This window comes from Pinus tabuliformis, chromosome 2_1, assembly GCF_031772625.1.
Source record: "Pinus tabuliformis cultivar Carrire ecotype Pingquan chromosome 2_1, CPIR1, whole genome shotgun sequence".
Lineage (NCBI taxonomy): Eukaryota > Viridiplantae > Streptophyta > Pinopsida > Pinales > Pinaceae > Pinus > Pinus tabuliformis.
In genome coordinates, this window is record NC_142299.1 from 574,673,167 (window position 1) to 574,691,410 (window position 18,244).

Genomic DNA, 18,244 nt, shown 5'->3' on the forward strand with positions numbered 1-18,244 from the left:
TTCAAGATAGGGTGACTATAATTCACATAAAAGAGATTTAATAACCCGATCTGGTAGTGCAAGCTTACCAAGAGAAGAGTACAGGAGGGAGCATGGTCTACTTGCTAGACCAATGCCACCTCCCAAAAGAAAATACTATTGATTAGAGCCTTCACTTCACTTGTCATTGAATCCACCCAAGCAATATTGATTACCATATATTTGATAATTAATTCATGCTTCTCCATAATGATTCCATGGAAAATTTTAAGGATGGAAATTCATCTCAAAGTTTAGAAACCTTGGCGAATCTTAGTAGTCCCTAATAATATTTGGTGATATATTTGTAAAAATATTCAAATTTATAATGATTCTTTGTATAGACTCAATAAAGTTTTGACGATATTTAAGGTAAAATAACTTTAAACTATAAAAATTTGGCAAATTATTTAAAAAAAAATGGAAATTGGTGAATCTTTTTCTTGGAAAAAACATGGAAAATTAGCCCACCTACGAATATTAGCCCCTAAAATTTTCCATGGATGATTCTAATGTTTTTATGACCTAAATAAATAGGGAGATATGTCATATTCATTTGCAAAGTCATGGAATGGTTTTCCAACCCTCTTTTCCATTGATCTTTGTTTGACCCTGCTTCAGACCACAAGCTTGATTGGCTTGCTGGTACACTGTTGAATTCTGAATCCTAATGATATGATAGTAGCTTTTGTGCTAAAAGGATTTCAATATACTCGTGATTCTTTGCAAAATAAGATTTAACTTGTTTTTCTTAGAGGTTCCCCCTTTTACAGGAAATGAATGGTTATGAGAGAATCCCGTAATAGCGATCCTAGAGATTCCATGCTCCTTGGCTAAATACAATCCTAGGAGAAGACCGTACATTTCTACCATGTTGTTGGTTTCTTTACCAAGATCCCACACAAACTTAATGTGGTAACCCCAATTGCTTAATCTCACTTTGCAATGTAAATATTTCATAATAAAATTTTGGGTTGAGTTATGGAACACTGATTCTAGAGGCTAGCGAGGTCACTTGCTTGGGATGTTCAATTTTATTGCTATAGGAAATTGGATTATTTTGGGAAAACCATTGAAGGTTGGTTGTTGTGCTTTTCGTAGCACCTACGCTCTAAAATTATGGACTGCAAAATGAGTACATAGCCATGTTTCTTGTAGCAAGGAGCAAGGAAGCTAAAGGAAAAATTTTAATGAAAACCCATGTAGCGTAGGGCACAATCTAGAGGAGGAATTTAATGGGGGAGTTGATCATGTGGAGGAGAAAAGAGGACACGTGCAAGTAAACATACATGCATGGGGAAGCATGCATGATGAAAGGAAAAGGGAAAATAGACGCACAAATAAGGGATGATAAGGAGAGGGTTATGTAGTCACAAATTCGGGGAAGAACATGTAGAGAAGAACCACTGCGGATGAGAACTCACAGAGAAGAACCATTGTGGAGGATACCACATAGGGAAGCACACACAATCGGGGGATGTTGAGTTCAATTCTATTATCTAGTCACTCTGGAACATGAAGGATGAAAAATGCATAGCACTTGAGAATGCTTGAAATAATTGGCATTTATGAAGAAAGGACCAGTGAAACACACTGTAGCATGGCCAAGTGGCAGTTGAAGACATCTTATAGTAGCATGGAGAGATGTTGGGAATTTGACAGCTCTAGGAGAAGCTATTCATGTTTTGGTTGAGCAACAGGAGTTGGGAGGGACTTTCTCCAAGTGAGGGTAAATCTTAGGATGTCTTTGAGGGATGGAGGGTGGAGATGGTATTCTATAGAGTCCCTTGATAGAATAGGGTAAATATTTTCCTCTTGGATTCATGGGTAGGAAGTTATAGAAACTTCTTTGCTTGTTTTCTTGGTTTGGCAGTGGGTCCTGGGTTCCCTTAGTGGGTAGAACCATTGTGTTATATGTTTCAGGGTGGAGTTGAAGCCCCTGGATTCCCTGGAGTTTATAACTTATTGAAAAACTGAATGGTGGAGGAAACAAGCCTCTTGATTCCTTGTGGAATTCGTTGACTGCTATTTGGTTGGTGGGTGGAACTGGGAGAGCCCATGGAGTCCTTGTTTCAACTAGTATTTGGTACACAATCCCTCGAGCAAGTTGATTCAGTCCTTGGAATCCGACTTAGGGGTGATAGTTACAAGTCAACACTAGATGCAACTATCTACGGTTGGGTGGAGAGTAATCATCCCTGACTCAGTTGCCTTGAAAGCTTAGAAGATTGTTGAATTGAGGCTTCTGTGATCCATATCAAGTTTAAGAGAAGATCTTCGGCGAAAATCACAAGATAAATCATTTGTCGACGCGTTTCGAACCAGCTAGTGTGGTTCATCGTCAGGACAAGTTGAAGAGACAGATCTAGCTTAGCATGTTAAATAGTATGAGCAGAGTCTCCAACGGCTATCTGGATTAACGGCTACTTTTGACCTTAGGACCAGAGTAAAAAATTATTATAATTTAATGGCAATTAGTTATATTAGGTGACCATTAAAAATATATAAATATATAAAATAATTTAAAGGTGTTAATGGTTAGTTAAAAATGTATTAAAAATTATAGGTTAATTAGTATTTAAAAGGGGAATAAATGTATATATATATATATATATATATATATATATATATATATAAAAATAATATACATAAAAAGTAATATACATAGAAGTAAGTTAGAATTAATAAGAATATTGGAACGGAAAGTAAAGTTAACTTAAAAAAAAATAAAAATAAATAACAAAAATAAAAATAAAAATAAAAATAAAAATAAAATAAAAATAAAAATAAAAATGATAATAATAATAATTAAAAAAATAAATAATAATAATAATAATAATAAAATAAAAAAAAATAAAAATAAAAATAAAAATAATAATAATATTAATAGTAAAAAAATTAAAATTAAAATTAAAAAATTAAAAATAAAATTAAAAAATAAAAATAAAAATAAATAAATAAATAAATAAATGAATAAAAATAAAAGTAAAAGTAAAAAGTAATGATAAAATGAATAAATACATAATGAGGACATACTATCAAGTTAACTAAAAAAAAAAAAAATCAAGCGAGCGACTAAAGGGAGAAGCCCTGGGAGGAAGGAAGAGATAAGGCTCCAAGAGAAGAAATCCTCAAAAATAAGGGAAACAATGAAAGAACGAAAAAGAAAGATTAGGAAGAAAGGGCAGGGATCCATCAGCTACTGATCTTCCAGCCGTCATCTCTATTGAGATTGCCCAGCCTTCTTTCAATTTCAATGGCTTCCCTGAATTTACGGTGATGGTACTGCGCAACCTTTGCAATAACTTTGGCCTCCTCAATACATACTTGATGCTTGGTCTTTTCCACCTGCTCTGCTAACGCTGAAGACTTGGTTCTCCCATGTCTTAGGTCAGCTGCACATTCACTGATCCTTTGCTGGATGGAGCGTCCTGTTTCCCCGATATAGGGGGTCCCACAGGAATAAGGGATCAAGTAGACACCTTTCATATCTTTAGGATCAATGGGATCTTTCACCGATCACAGGGATTTGCGATAGTGTTGAGGGGCCTGAAGGTTGAGGGAATATCATACCTCTTGAGAATTCGAGCAATCTTATCTGTGGTTCCCTGGACATAGGGAAGATGGACACCTGGCCGACGCTCTTTAGGTTTTTTATTGATTAACGAGTTTTTAGAGGCTTTACGGAAAGCCTTCTGACCTAGGCGCCTACTATAGCCATTCTCCACAAAGACATTAAGGAGATGGGAATTCTCCTTATTGAAGCTCTCCATATCAGAAATCCTCAAGGCACGAGTAGCGAGGGTGTTAAGCACACCCACCTTTTGAGTAGGGAAATGATGGGAATCGGCATGAATATACTGCTCAGTATGCGTATTCTTTCGGAATAATGAGTGGGAGAGAGAATCGTCCTTATTCTTCGATATAAGAATATCCAAGAAAGGGATGCAACCATTGACCTCTTTTTCCATGGTGAACTTAATGGCAGAGGACTCTTATGTATTCTTTACATGATAATGAATGTATGTTGAATTTCTGGTTGAAATGGTGTTGCTATGCACAAGGAAAATACATTATTGTATTGCTACTATTAAATAGTTAACTAATGGTCAATGCCAAATATAAAAGGCATTTGAATAACCCATAAGAGGCTTGATTTGATTACAAAAATATTTAGAAGAGGACTTCTTCTTGTTACAATATGATGCTTACATTGATGATAGTATGCATTGGAATGGTTGTTGTTACAATGTGATAATGCTAAGAATTTTCCTCCATTATTATTATTAACCTATGATTTACATGAGGGGCATCTTTAACTTGCTATAATGTGTGCACTAGTGATGAATATACACATACACTAGAACTAGGACTTGGATCATAGAATTTATGAGCTCTCATGAGTAGGGCGTGACCTTATAGGATGGGTTGACTTGATTTTCTAGCCTTGCATTCTCAGCATAATGTATTCTCAACTTATTTTGCATTAATGATGAACCTCCTTAGGTTAGACACGATAATCCATGCAATATATCAGTGATGATATAGTGTGGAAACTTCTTTTTTGAATGGCTGGTGATAGCCATGGTATTATAGGGAATATTACCTCATTCAAAAGAATAAATCTTTGATCCCTAATAATAGCCAAATTTCCTTTAGATTCTCGACAAGTGCCACAATGTTGCAACCAGGTTGCTGCAAGCCTTAAGGTGCACCTTGGTGTGCATATCTTCAAGGAGTATTGTTCTCCTTGTGACCTTTTCGATGCCTTTTGAAGCCCATGGATATTGGAAGATAAAAATTGTGGTAAGATTAGGAAGGATAGGACCAATGGGTGCCTTGGCAATCTTCAATGGTTGTAGTGGGAAAGACCAAGCGTGTGAAGAACCACCACAACCGAACCATGTTATGAAAACCACTCGGTGCAAGAGTGATAATGATGCTCAAGGCCCAAGTTTTGATCTAGATTTAAACATGAACACAACAAATTAAAGATATAACCATAAATACAAAGATGCAGTAGAAATAACACTTCATTTCATTAATATCAAATATTGAAATATGCTTACAAACAGAATGAAAATAATACTAGCTCGGGCGATGGTAGCTTATCTCTAAGAAGAGATGTGGCATCCACATGCCTCTGAATTATGTTACAATGAGGCTCAAAGGCCTATTTATTATTGAGAAATAATGGAAAACCCTAAACATCCAAAAACCTAACTCTAGGAGATGAAGTGCCAAACTATGGGCCCTGTTTGGGTAAATTGGTACATCAACTTCCTGGGGTCGTAACTTTGGCATATGATATTTTGACGCGAACAATACCTCTTTAGAAATATCTATCCGAGGACTACAAATTTTGAATGGTAAACTTCAATTAATAATCCATGTTGGCCTCGGTTTTCCAAAAAAATCATTTAGGGCCTCAAAATGGCTTCGAAAGTTCATGACCCAAAAAACTGCCAAAAATAGTAAATTGTGCTACAAATAAGGAAACAGAAAAATTGAAAGAAACAATGGTGGGGGTCCAAGTGGAATAGGTAGGTGGTCACCAATATCCATGTGGATCATTCCTCCCCCCCTAGGAAGCAATGGTCACCATTACGTTGAATTCCTCCATGAGATTAGGAAACTTCTGCTAAACTTGGTCCCTGGTGAAGGAGTTGTCCTACTTTGAAAACTCAATATAGCTGGATCCTTTGTTGTCGGGTGTTCTTGGTCTATGTGTCCATGATTTGATCATGGACACACAGACCATGATAATAAAAGCTTCTAGTTGTCTAGTTGTTGATAATAAGAGAATATCCAAAATTTGGGGAGTAATATTCCCAAGGAGAATGAACCCATAAAAAATTGTCCTCCTCATGCTTATTTATATGAACATGCACCAAATTGAGAGCTATGGTATAGGCTTTCTAGTGCTCATGAAATTCCCGAGGCAAATTCAACCACTGCATTATGCACCAACCTTGATCCCAAATAGATGATCTAGTCTGATCAATAACATGACTAAGAAAAAACCTTCCCTATTGATGGAGAAAATGGATCATGTCTTCTGGAAGCTAAAATATTTCAACACTTCTTACCCATGGGTCCTTTCCAAGAAACACCTCAGCCCCATTACCAACCTTCCATGCAATGCCTTCTTCCATAATAGGAAAGGCTGAGAGGACCACTTTTCAAATGATAGAAATTCTTAGACTCTTTTTATCAGGGGATCTTATCCAATCCTCAAGGGAGTTAGGGAAGATATACTTCCTATATGAAACACCTGACCATAAGCTTTTTGTGGAAATTTTTCTCCAACCGACCTTGGCAGTAAGTAATTTTGAAAAGGAGCAAAGGTTCTTAAAACCCCAACCTCCCAATATTTTTGGAAGGGATATCTTATCCCATAGAACCCATGGGAAAATTTTTCCATCCTTACAACCCAACCATAGGAATCTGTTACATAGATTACGAATGATCGACAAAGTGCCAACAGTGATCCATGCCAAAGACTTCTAAAAAATGGAATTGCCTCCAATACAAATTTGATTAATACCAACCTCCCGAATCTAAACAACCATCTAAAACACAATAATGTAAATCTTTTCTCAATTTTGGAAACCAACCAGTGCCACTTAATTATGCGATAATAATTTGACTTTAAAAAGAAACCAAAATACTTCAAACCTTCCTCCAAGATCTATGATCTGAAAGGAAAAAGAAAGAATACATAATCCTCTTTTGCTCTAGACAAACCATTCATAGATATAGATGATTTTTGGTTATTTACTTCCATGCTAATAGCCACTTGGAACAAATTCAGGGTCGATTTTATAGATGCCAAATCTCTACGTGATCCATTACTAAATATTAAAACATCATCTACAAACATCAAATGAGTGACAATGAGATTCTCCGCTACCTAGACACCAGAGAGATAATCCCCGCTCTTAGCCATCTTGAGAAGCCTGTTAACACCCTCAACAACTAAAAGAAAAAGAAAAGGCAAGGGAAGGTAGCCTTACCAAAGGCCCCTTTGACCTTGAAAGATATTTGAGGCTGACTCATTTATCAAAACTACAAAAGAAACTAATATTAAGTGACTCATTATCCAATTTATAAAAGGATTCTTGAAACCAAAATGAGTCAATAACAACCTTATATAATTCCAGATTACATGATCATAAGCCTTGGATAAATCAATTTCTATAACCAACCCTTTTTTATTCCATGCCTTTAATCCATGAAGGACCTACATATCCACACCAATTGCTTCATGGATTTTTCTGTCCTATATAAATACAAATTGTTCACTAGAGACATGATTAGAAAGGATGGGCTTTAGATGGTTAGAAATAATTTTGGATATGATCTTATAGATACAACTACATAGCGAAATAGGCCTGAATTCATTGAAAGAGAGGGGAGAGTCAGACTTTGAGATGAGGGTGATGAAGGTGGAATTTAAAGATGGATTGATAATTCCCAAAGATAGGGATTCTTCAATGACTCCCAATAAATCTATCCCAATATTTTCATAAAATCCCAAGAAAAAATACTGTCCACTAGTCAGGCCCGGGGATTTTGTCATTTTTGAAATCCATGAAGAACATTTTGCAACTCTGCCTCAGATGATGGATCCATAAGTGATATATTATCATTTTCATCAAAATAGTTGGAAAAGTTTGGGCAACTCTAATAAATTCTACAATTGGAACTTTGTGTTGGGCCTTGAAGAGGTTACTGAAATGTTCAATCCTTAATCGAGATAATATTGTAAAGGATGAGATTTTACTTCCTTCGAAATAAAGGAACTCCCAAATTGTGGTTTGAATCTTTTGACCTTGCTTTTCTATCTCCATTCTACAACCATATGGCCTTGCTTTTCTATCTCCATTCCTCTTCTCTGGCTTTTAGAATCTGACCTTTTTCCTACTTAAGGGATATGATCTTTTTATTAGTATCTTTTGACTTATAAATTCCATTTGATGGGTATTATAACATTTCCAGCTCCCTTTCAATATTCCTAAGCACCTCTTCTTTTGCTTTTCCCACTGAAAAAATTCCTTTTTATTTTTCTTGATATTTTCAGCAAACTAATAGGCCCTTGTACCTTCCATAGATGGATCATAAGCTGACCAATTTTTAGTTACCAATCTACGAAAATATTCCTCTTGAATCCATGAAGGGTTGAACTTAATCATGCCCATACCCAATCCTTTGTCAGAAAAGAGGAGTGTTTTAATAAATTTATTCATCAAAAAAGAAGTGATCGAGCCTCCTTGCGATCCTATCATCTCTAGGTCTATGATTCCTCCATGTAGGGTTTATTTTAATCAAGTCCACATCGCTAAGCTTACGAGTCTCCAATAAATGTCTAAAATAACCGGCCTAAGGATCTGGATGAGAGTTCGGACCCCAAACTTCTGAAACACTCAAAGAGAAATTTAAATCCCCCCCGACTACCAAATTTCATGCTTTCATAAAGTATTTAGACATCAAGCCATCCCAAAACTGGGTTCTATCCCGACATGACCCATAAATATTGACAATTTTCAATTCTTTATCGAGCTCATTTGAGAAAATATTAGCCCCGAAGGTCAAATCTGCTACCCAAGACCCTACACATTTAATGGTTTTAGGATTGAGGCCTAAAGCCAACCACCCAATCTGCCTTTGGCATAAGATGAAACAAATCACCATCTAGGGAGTAAATATTCCAATGCCGATTTAATCACTTCTTCACTACTTAGGTTTTCTTGTAACATAATAATTTCCAATGCATGCTTCATAAATAGACTCTTCAAGGAAATGTTTTTTGATGGGTTGGCTAGGCCTCTACAATTAAAGGATCATGGATCAACTAATTTTAGGGTATTTATTGCTCTGAGAATTGCATATAAAGATCTCTTCTTTCCTTTTGCTATTTCTAGGTTTACTGTCTACTTGGCCCTAGAAAGGTGTGATTTACAACCCCACGTTTCAACCCCCTGTTTGAAAGGTGATAGCTTTCCCAATCCATCAACATTCCTTTGAATCTCGCCATCGACAGATTTAAATGAGAGAGTATATTGGACCTGGAGAGCTGAAAGATTCCCTAGGGTACAAACAGAGAGGGAAGCATCTTAAAGGGGACGAAGAGAGGTAGAGGGTTTAAGAGGAGCCAATGGACAAGGAGGGGTCGGGGAGGGGAAAGAAGAGGAAATATTTTCTCTTATATTGGTTCGAAATCATCCATTGTAAGCATATCAAGAGAATGAACTAAATTATTGACCAGAGGTGGGGAAGGAAAATTACCTGGACATATCTCCATATTTGGCGAAGAGCCCTCAGTAGTGTCCGATGTGACTGGAGTTTCTTGAGTCTCTTCAATGTCCATAGGGTCAGTAGCTGCACCAATCATAGGAATTGAGACCTTGGGGAAATATTTTGCCATCCTCTACCCAACCTCCCTTTAGGCCAAATTCACTTGCACCTTCTCTGGAATACATTCCTTTATTTCAATCCCAACTTCCCTTCCAATTTCCACTTCTCCAACCTTCTTTTTACTCACCTTATTTTCAAAATTTCCTTTAGATGGAAGGGGGAAATCCCTAATGAGATGCCCTATTTTATAACAACGACGACACCTGATTTGACACGTCGAATAATATCTAAAGATGATATAGAGTTCATCAAAAAAATCTCCCCTCGGGGTAAGAATAACCAAAACTTGAGCCATAGAACATTTACTAGTTTCCATGAATGACATGTCTACATCCATAATTGTGCCCAGTGTTTCTCCAATACACTTGAAAATATCCCAGGTCCATAGTTATGGAAGGATACCTGGTAACCGCACCCATACAGAGACTTGATCTAGCTTTTCCCTCCAGGCATCAAAGAGAGGGTGCCATCTCTTCAGAACAATGGGGATAATGTTTATGCTCCATTTTTTATTTAGGGCTTTATCTGCCGCTTCATTTAACTTAAATGTCCACATAAACCAGCCATGAGAGAGGATCCTAACTTTTGTGTGCTCAAATTCTAACCCTTTCCAAACCTCATAAGCCCATTTCCTCAACCTGTCCCTAGGAAAATTTCATGACAGGTGCTTCCAACCAGAACTTTTTCTATCATTTCCATTGATTTAAATAGAAGGATATTCACTCCTAAAACAAAATTTTTATCCCCAACTTTTATTTTTGAGGATTTTCCCTTCTTTCTTTTCTTTCATGACACTAGGGGGTTTTTCTTAGGTGAGTAACACTTATGAGAGGAATTTTGCATGATCTTGACATGCCTGAAGCCAAAATAGAGATTTCAGAAAAGAAAGGGTTTGTAAGAAAATCCATCTCAACGGACTTTAAAAACCCATATGGTTTAGTGTCTAGATCTGGTGGATGGCTTGTAACAACTCATGAGGAGATAAGATCATTGTTCCTACCTTCTACATCTTGCACTTCCTCCACAGTTTGCTGGATCGATGGTGTATCTCCCCTCCATCTCCAATTGACAGAGACTATAGAAACTGGGATTTATCATTTTCCAACTCTTTTGAGTACTAAAAACCCTTACAAATGATATTAGGAGAAAATAGAGTAGTTTCCAGATCACGAAAAACCGGGGTTTCATCAGAAAAAGAAAAAACCATATATCTGACACTGACTTCCTTTCCCTTCCCTTTGATATATCATACCGGTGATTAGCCATGTCTTCAGATGCCAAAATTCCATGTGTATGCTAGTTCGTTATCCCTTCTGACAGTGGAGATGTGGAGAATATAGAAAATTTCTCTTCCAGATATATCTTATAATCCACAACATCAACCTCTTGGACATCCCTACTTGCTGACTCATCCCCCATTGTTTTCATGAAATCTTCAACTTCTAAGTAGTAGTTATCACTCTTCACTTACAGTTATCCCCGAGACCACAGATAAAATTGAGACCACATGAGCTTCATATAAACCGTAGAGCTCCATCCTTTATATTTTTATTTGTTTATAATATCATGAATAAATGATTATTCAAATAATTTATACTAATATATTTATATAAATTAAATGGTTAATAGTTGGTAATATTGATATGCATTAATTCATAATAAATATCAAAACACTTATTTCATCAAAGATACCACATTGTCAAAATTAAAAAAATAATAATAAAATTTAACAAAATTATAGCTTTATTTTAAATTTATTTATAAAAATAATTAACATATGAATTGAAAATCATGCAACACAATTCTTAACCATGAGATTTATTCCCACTTAACTATGGAGATTATTAGTTTGTAAAAATGATTCAATGTAATGTCATGGGCCAATATCATGGCTTATCACTACCACATATCCAAAGATCCATAACTGGTTTCATATGACACTTGTTCATTAAAAAAATCTCAACCTTTGATATGTGACTACTAGTAACTCCAAAATACCTAAACACCTCTACTTATTGATTAGAGTGCAACTCCTAGCCATTCACCAACAACACACATTTTGTTGCCCTATCTTTCCCTATTAAGCATAAATACCCAGGGATAGTGGAGCTAACCTCTCACTCTCATCAATTAGCATTTTGTTCCCTTGTCCTTCCCTATTGAGCATAAATCCCATATGAGAATGGAGTTGGCCTCTCTTGAGTCTCCTATCCATGTCTCCTACTGAAGGAGAGTGAAGTGGGCCTCTCTATCTCCTAATATCTCCTTATCAGTCTAGTGTTCATATTGTCTTATATATGTAATATCATACATGAGTGAATGCCTTCTAGTGGCTAGTTAGTTGTAGTTACAGACCTAAGGTTGATGCTTATCTTAGATATACTTATGTTTTACTATTTTTTTAATAAAATTGATAAATTAAATAAAATGTCGAATGAACAAGTGGTGGTTTCTATGAATCTAATTACCTACCTACTCCAAAACATCTTCATTGGAGATGAATCTTAGTTCAATTTTAGATTCTCTCTTTGCAGTTTCTATTTCATTTTGCACAGATAGATGAGTATTTATATAATATATTCTAGCTGAATTCTTGGCTACACTTTGAGCTCTAGAGTTGGAGGCTCTCGGGTTTCTATCTCTACCTTGATTGTATGTGTTTCTCTACCTCTAGGCATGGTGAAAGTCAGAGTGAAGAGAAATCCAAAGAGAGAAGAGGAGAATATGGGTCTGATAGACTTATAAGAGGCCAAGAAGGTGCTAAGAAGGCTAAAAACTTTTTCACATTGAATCTAGAAAGGCTTGAAGAGAAATATTCATTTGAGAGGCCAAAGAAAGACTAGAGAAGGAACTAGGGGGGTGAAGAGGAAAAGTCTATAAGAGAATGGAAAACTTCTAATATTGACTAGGACAAACACATGAAACATTGATAGGATTCAAAGGGTGTAGAGGAAAGACACAGTGAGGAGCTAGATACTCACCTCAAGGAAGGAGAGAGTTAAAAGAACCCTAAACAAAAGGATGATGTGTAACAGAACATGACAAGCAACATAGTAGAGGCAAGATATGTAGAGGCAAGGGGACTAAAGAAAGAAAAGGTGAAAAGGAAGCAAAGGAAATTAGGAGCCAAAGTAGAAAATAAGGCTAAGAGAATAAATTAAGACAAGTAACTTTAAGGTTGTGCTCATAGTAGGGTAAAATACACAAGAGGTTGCAAAAGGACTACGATGGATTCTATTTGAAGTTAAGATAGGGGGAAAATCTAGAGCAATGAACCCAATCAAATGAAAATAATGACATGATCGAATTTCCAAAACCAAACGTATCGACAACTTAAAAGGAAATATCAAATCTAGAAAGAGAAATGAGAGAATAAAGCACATAACTTCATTCATGGACACCTCAAGAAAAAGGGAAGAAATCCTCATCATTATGGTATGAGGTGAAGCTACATTTCACATCATTCTTTGGAGACCACCTTTCCAAATAAAAACACCATCACTACTATTAAACTATGGTACTTTTGCTACCTCTTTTGAGAAAAACTTTCATGGAGCTAAATATAACTAGATAATGCTGATTAGAGTTTTGATGAATACACATTAATGTCATGCATAGGTTGGTACCATCAACCTCATATGTCTTGTGTTTATGCCAAGTGGAGGTGACGTTAAACTTTAAATAGTTCACCATTTGATAAGCCCAATTTATTTCATTCACACCAGAGTGAGGGAGATCTTTGTGTAATTCTGTTAAGTTATGGTATGTTCTATGCTTATAACAGTTTACTTCTTTTTCTTATTATATTCCACATATTAGCATTCACATGTACATAAAGTAAATTGCAGATAGAACATTAAACGATCGACAGAAAACAAGCCAAGACAAGAGACACAAGATGTGGTGGCTAGCTAGGGACAAACCCCACAATGTGTGGGGAAACCCTTTGATCAAATCTTCTTTTATCTTCAATAATTCAGCAGAGAGAAATAGTACAATAAATCTGATTCATATAGCCAGTAGCAAACCCTATATCAACAACATCAGCATTAGTAACTTTGTCATCAAACTAGGGCAGATGATATCTCACAAACCGACCGTCGAATCGGCTTGATTCCACCACCAAAAGTTGCGGCTTCTAGAGGAGGTTCAGATGAACCTACAACGTAGTTCAAATCAGGAGATCTTCTAGTCCATGTAGGTCAATTTTTACTTCTGTAGTTACAGCTTCAGTTTCAGTAGCTTCCTTCAAACTAGGGCAGTCGATATCTTGCAAACTGTCTGTCGGATTGACTTGATTCCACCACAAAAAGTTGTGGCTTTCAGAGGAGGTTCAGATGAACCTACAACATAGTTCAGATGAGGATATATTCTAGTCCATGCAGGTCAATATTTACTTCTGCAGTTGCAACTTCAGTTTCAGCAGCTTCCGGTTTCACATGTGTGAGGGAGAGACCCTTTTCTACGCAGTAGAGAAGAGACTCTTTTCAGCGTAGTAGAGAGAGAGAGATGTGATGAGATGAGTGAGTCCTAAAGAGGAAAAGTCCTCCTGTATTTATACACAACGTTGGTGTTTGAATAGATGCGACTGTTGGGCTTCTGAGCCTACATGAGTTGTAGGTCGGCTTGATAGTAATTCCATAATCAAAATAAATTCATATCTCCATGAATAATTATTGGAATCGAATGATCTTTATATCAATCCTACACCTCTCGACGAGAGGAATCTAATAAAAATGTTATTAACCATGAATAAGATGACCCACATGAAGTTTTTCCCTAGTTTCCAATTTTAACACTCCCTCTCAACTATGGAGAACTTCATCTATAATCTGTCTATCGATCATTACTATTCATTCATCAAATGCACTGCCCTGTATAGCCTAACCCTTGTCCTGCTCTGCTCTATTCTGCCTAATCTGCTTTGTCTTGATCTGCCCTATACTGATCTGTGTTGCTTTGCTCTATTCTGCTATGCTCTTGCATTGTTCTGTTCTGCTCTGCTTTTGTTCGAATTATGAAGAAGAAGAAATGATCGAGGATGTATCATACTGAGTCAAAGTCAGTCTCAGAGTATGTGCCACCGGTCCTAAACCAGTCTCAACCGACCCGAAGTCAGCGTCACAGTGAGTACAACTCCATTGGTCCCAGACCAGTATCATCCTCCACTAACTCAAAGTTAGTCTCAGAGTGCGTACCACTGGTCCCAGACCAGTCTCAATCGACCCAAAGTCAGCTTCATAGTAGGTACCACTCCTACCACTGGTCCCAGACCAGTTTCGCAGTCTCAGAGAGTGTACCACTGGTCCCAGACTAGTCTCAACTAACTCGAAGTCAGCATCATAGTATGTACCACTCTCACTGGTCCTAGACCAGTACTGCACTGGCACAAAGTCAGTCTCAGAGTATGTACCACTGGTCCCAGACCAGTCTCAATTGACCCGAAGTCAGCGTCATAGTATGGTACAACTCCTACCTCTGGTCCCAGACCAGTATCATTGATCCCAGATCAGTATCATTGATCCCAGATCAATGGAGGTCATCCTAGCATAGGGAGTACGGTAGATATAGCGATGCATCCATCGGTACTACTATGGTCCCTAACTTCATTTCCCTGCTCATTGATCAGATGAGAGGTACTTCCCATGAGTCCCAGACTACATGGGTAGGATGCCTCGACAAGAGAACTTAATCAATCCCATCCTCACAGGAGAAAACATCAATCCTGCTACAATCGCCATGGAGAACACATCAATCCAGGCCTCATAGTAGAACACATCAATCCAGGCCTCATAGTAGAACACATCAATCCTGCTACAATCACCATGGAGAACACATCAATCCAGGCCTCACAGGAGAACACATCAATCCTACTACAATATCCATAGAGAACACATCAATCCAGGCCTCACAGGAGAACACATCAATCCTGCTACAATCGCCATGGAGAACACAATCTAGGCCTCACAGGAGAACTTATCATCCTGCTGCACAGGAGAGCGAATCATCCTGTTCCACAAGAGAGCGAATCATCTTGTTCCAGTGTGCACCACGAGGGGAGGGTGAGTCACCCTATGGTCGTATGTTGCTCCAGGAAGAACTGCAAGCCCTCAGAGCTCCTAGAGCTCAATGTATGCAACATGCAGGACCCTTGTACAAGGGTTCCTTGACGACTCCAAGTCGTTTGGGAAAATCACAGATTAGATCTTTCCTTGGGGCTTTGACAAGGTGTATCGACCTGTACATCATCTTAATGCGATGGAACCTCCTTGCTCATCAACTTACCATATCCCAGATGATGTCTATCTGCTGGAGCAATCGACGAATACGGGATTCCTCAATAATCGAATCCCACCTCTGGTTGTTATAGAGAATCACATTGGTATGTGTTCAAACAACTCACTGAAGAGCTTCACCAACTAGGCAACTTCATACGAGATCATACTCGTAGATATGTATTCGGTCTCGGTGGTGCTTATGGCAACTGACTTCTGCTTCCTTGTTATGAAACCAGCTCAAGAAAAGATAGAAAAGATAGATCAATGCCTTAGAATTCAGCCTCTTCGAGGGGGCAACCTCCTTTACATTACATAAATGAACAATTCTTCGATGATACAAATGAAAAGACCTCCTTTCTATATATAGGAGTCTAAGGGGTCATAACATAATCAGAGCCGACATAACAATAATAATGTAAGGGCACAATAATAACAATAGTGGGCTTCTATGGGGTACATTAGTAACAATATGGGCGCTACATGGGTACATCAATATAATAAGTGGGTTTTACTAATAACAATAAGGGGTTACACTAGTAATATAGGGGCCTAACATGCCCCTCTCCTTCAAAAAGCGTTGTCCTCAACGCTTGAGTAGTTCTTGATGCTTCTGTATAAAATTCTTGTCCTCCCATGTGGAATCTTCAACGGGTAAGTTCTTCCACTTGATGAGATACTCTGAAATTGATCGATTTCGTAGCTGTCGGGTTCTTGTTTCTGTGACTGCTCCAGGTTCCAATATGATTTTTCCTTCCTTTTCAATATCTGGCAATATTGTTTGAATTGGGATCTTTTGCAACTTTTGAATAAGTGGCCACACTTCTTTGTCCTTCTTCCATTGATCCCTTGCTTCGTTTATCCAATCTGTTTGGATAATAGAAATAGCACAAAACAATGCTTCCACATCCTCATCCTTGAAGAGTCTTCCCATTCGGTAAGGTCGCCATTTTTTAAGTGCGTGTAGTATTGCCAACATTTCCTTCTCATAAATAGCTTGCTTTAGATGTAGCAATAAAAATACCCAGTCGCCTACATCAAAACATTTTTCACTATGATGTTGATCTACTTGTTGTTTCATTTGATTTTGCACCGAAGTGGCATTATCCTTTAAAAGTTGGAGAACTTGTTGTTGATGCTCGATGTGATCTTTCACTGCTTGAACCTTTTTCTTCTTGATATGTCCTTCTATCTTTAGAGTTTGAGGAGTGGTAATTTCTTCCAATCCTTTACAAGATATGGTCGGATTCATTTCTTGACGCTCAATGTGATCATTCACTTCTTGAACATTTTTCTTCTTGATATGTCCTTCTATCTTGATAGTTTGAGGGGTGGTAATTCCAACCAGTGAATTACAAGATATGGTTGGATTCATTTCTTCTTTCTTGATGTGATCTTTCACTTCTTGCACCTTTTTCTTCTTGATATGTCCTTCTATCTTGAGAGTTTGAGGAGTGGTCATTCTTGCCAATAGTTTACAAGATATGTTCTTATTCATTTCTTCTTTCTATGGGGTCGGGTCCTGGCATATATCCTCTTCTTTTGATGTTTCTTGATCCTTTTCTTCCTCCTCTTCATACTCTATGTAAAATAATTTCTTCTCAGCACACTTATGACCTTTAGTGAATTTTCTGTCACAATTGTAACAAAGCCCTTTTTCTCTTTTTTCTTCCAATTGTTGTGGTGTAACCCTTGTAGGTTGTGGAAGGCTAGGAGAAACAACACGTCCATCTTTAAAGTTGTGAGGGGTAGACTTTCTTGTTGCCATAATTTTACTTTCAAATATGTCACAAAGCCCTTTTACTCTTTCCAATTGTTGTGGTGTTGCTCTAAAGAAGGTGTTGCTCTTTGTATCCTCATAATGTGCTATCATTTCCTCCATGAGAATTGACCACGTAACAAGTTGTTTATGAGAACAAAGCCCTTTATACCATAAAAATTGATCCGGTTCTAAATATGAAGATGCAATACATACCTTTTGTAACAGTGGTACACCATGTAGATCAAAATATTGCTCCATCTGAAGTATCCAATTTACCGGATCCTTGCCATCAAACTTCCTCATCTTGCTTTTTCTTGATTTTAGGACCTCGATCTTGAAATGACTGTAACTCTGTACTTGTGGATATTTAAGTTCTGAAATTGCTACCTGTAGTAGCCCTTTGTGTCCTCTTTCCAATGCCATTAGTCTGATCCAAATTGGATTCTCCAAAAAAGAGTTATGCACAATCTCCCAAGATGACCTGATTATAGACCTTTCTAGAAGAGCGAATTTGTATGAAGTGCCACGTGTCAATTTTTCGACCTTTGGCTCTGAAAAATATATACAAGAAACTACAGTCTATCCTCTTTCTGTACCTTCTTACGAAATTTCAATCCGATCCCCAGAGAGAAAGTTATGACGATTTTCCCCAGGTCACCTGTTTTGAATGTAATTCAGGAGTCTGCAAAGAGACCAAATTCCTCAGATCATATCTCCGCAAATATCGCACAAAAAGCTCTGGAATTCGGACCCAAGGTTCAATGTGAGTTCT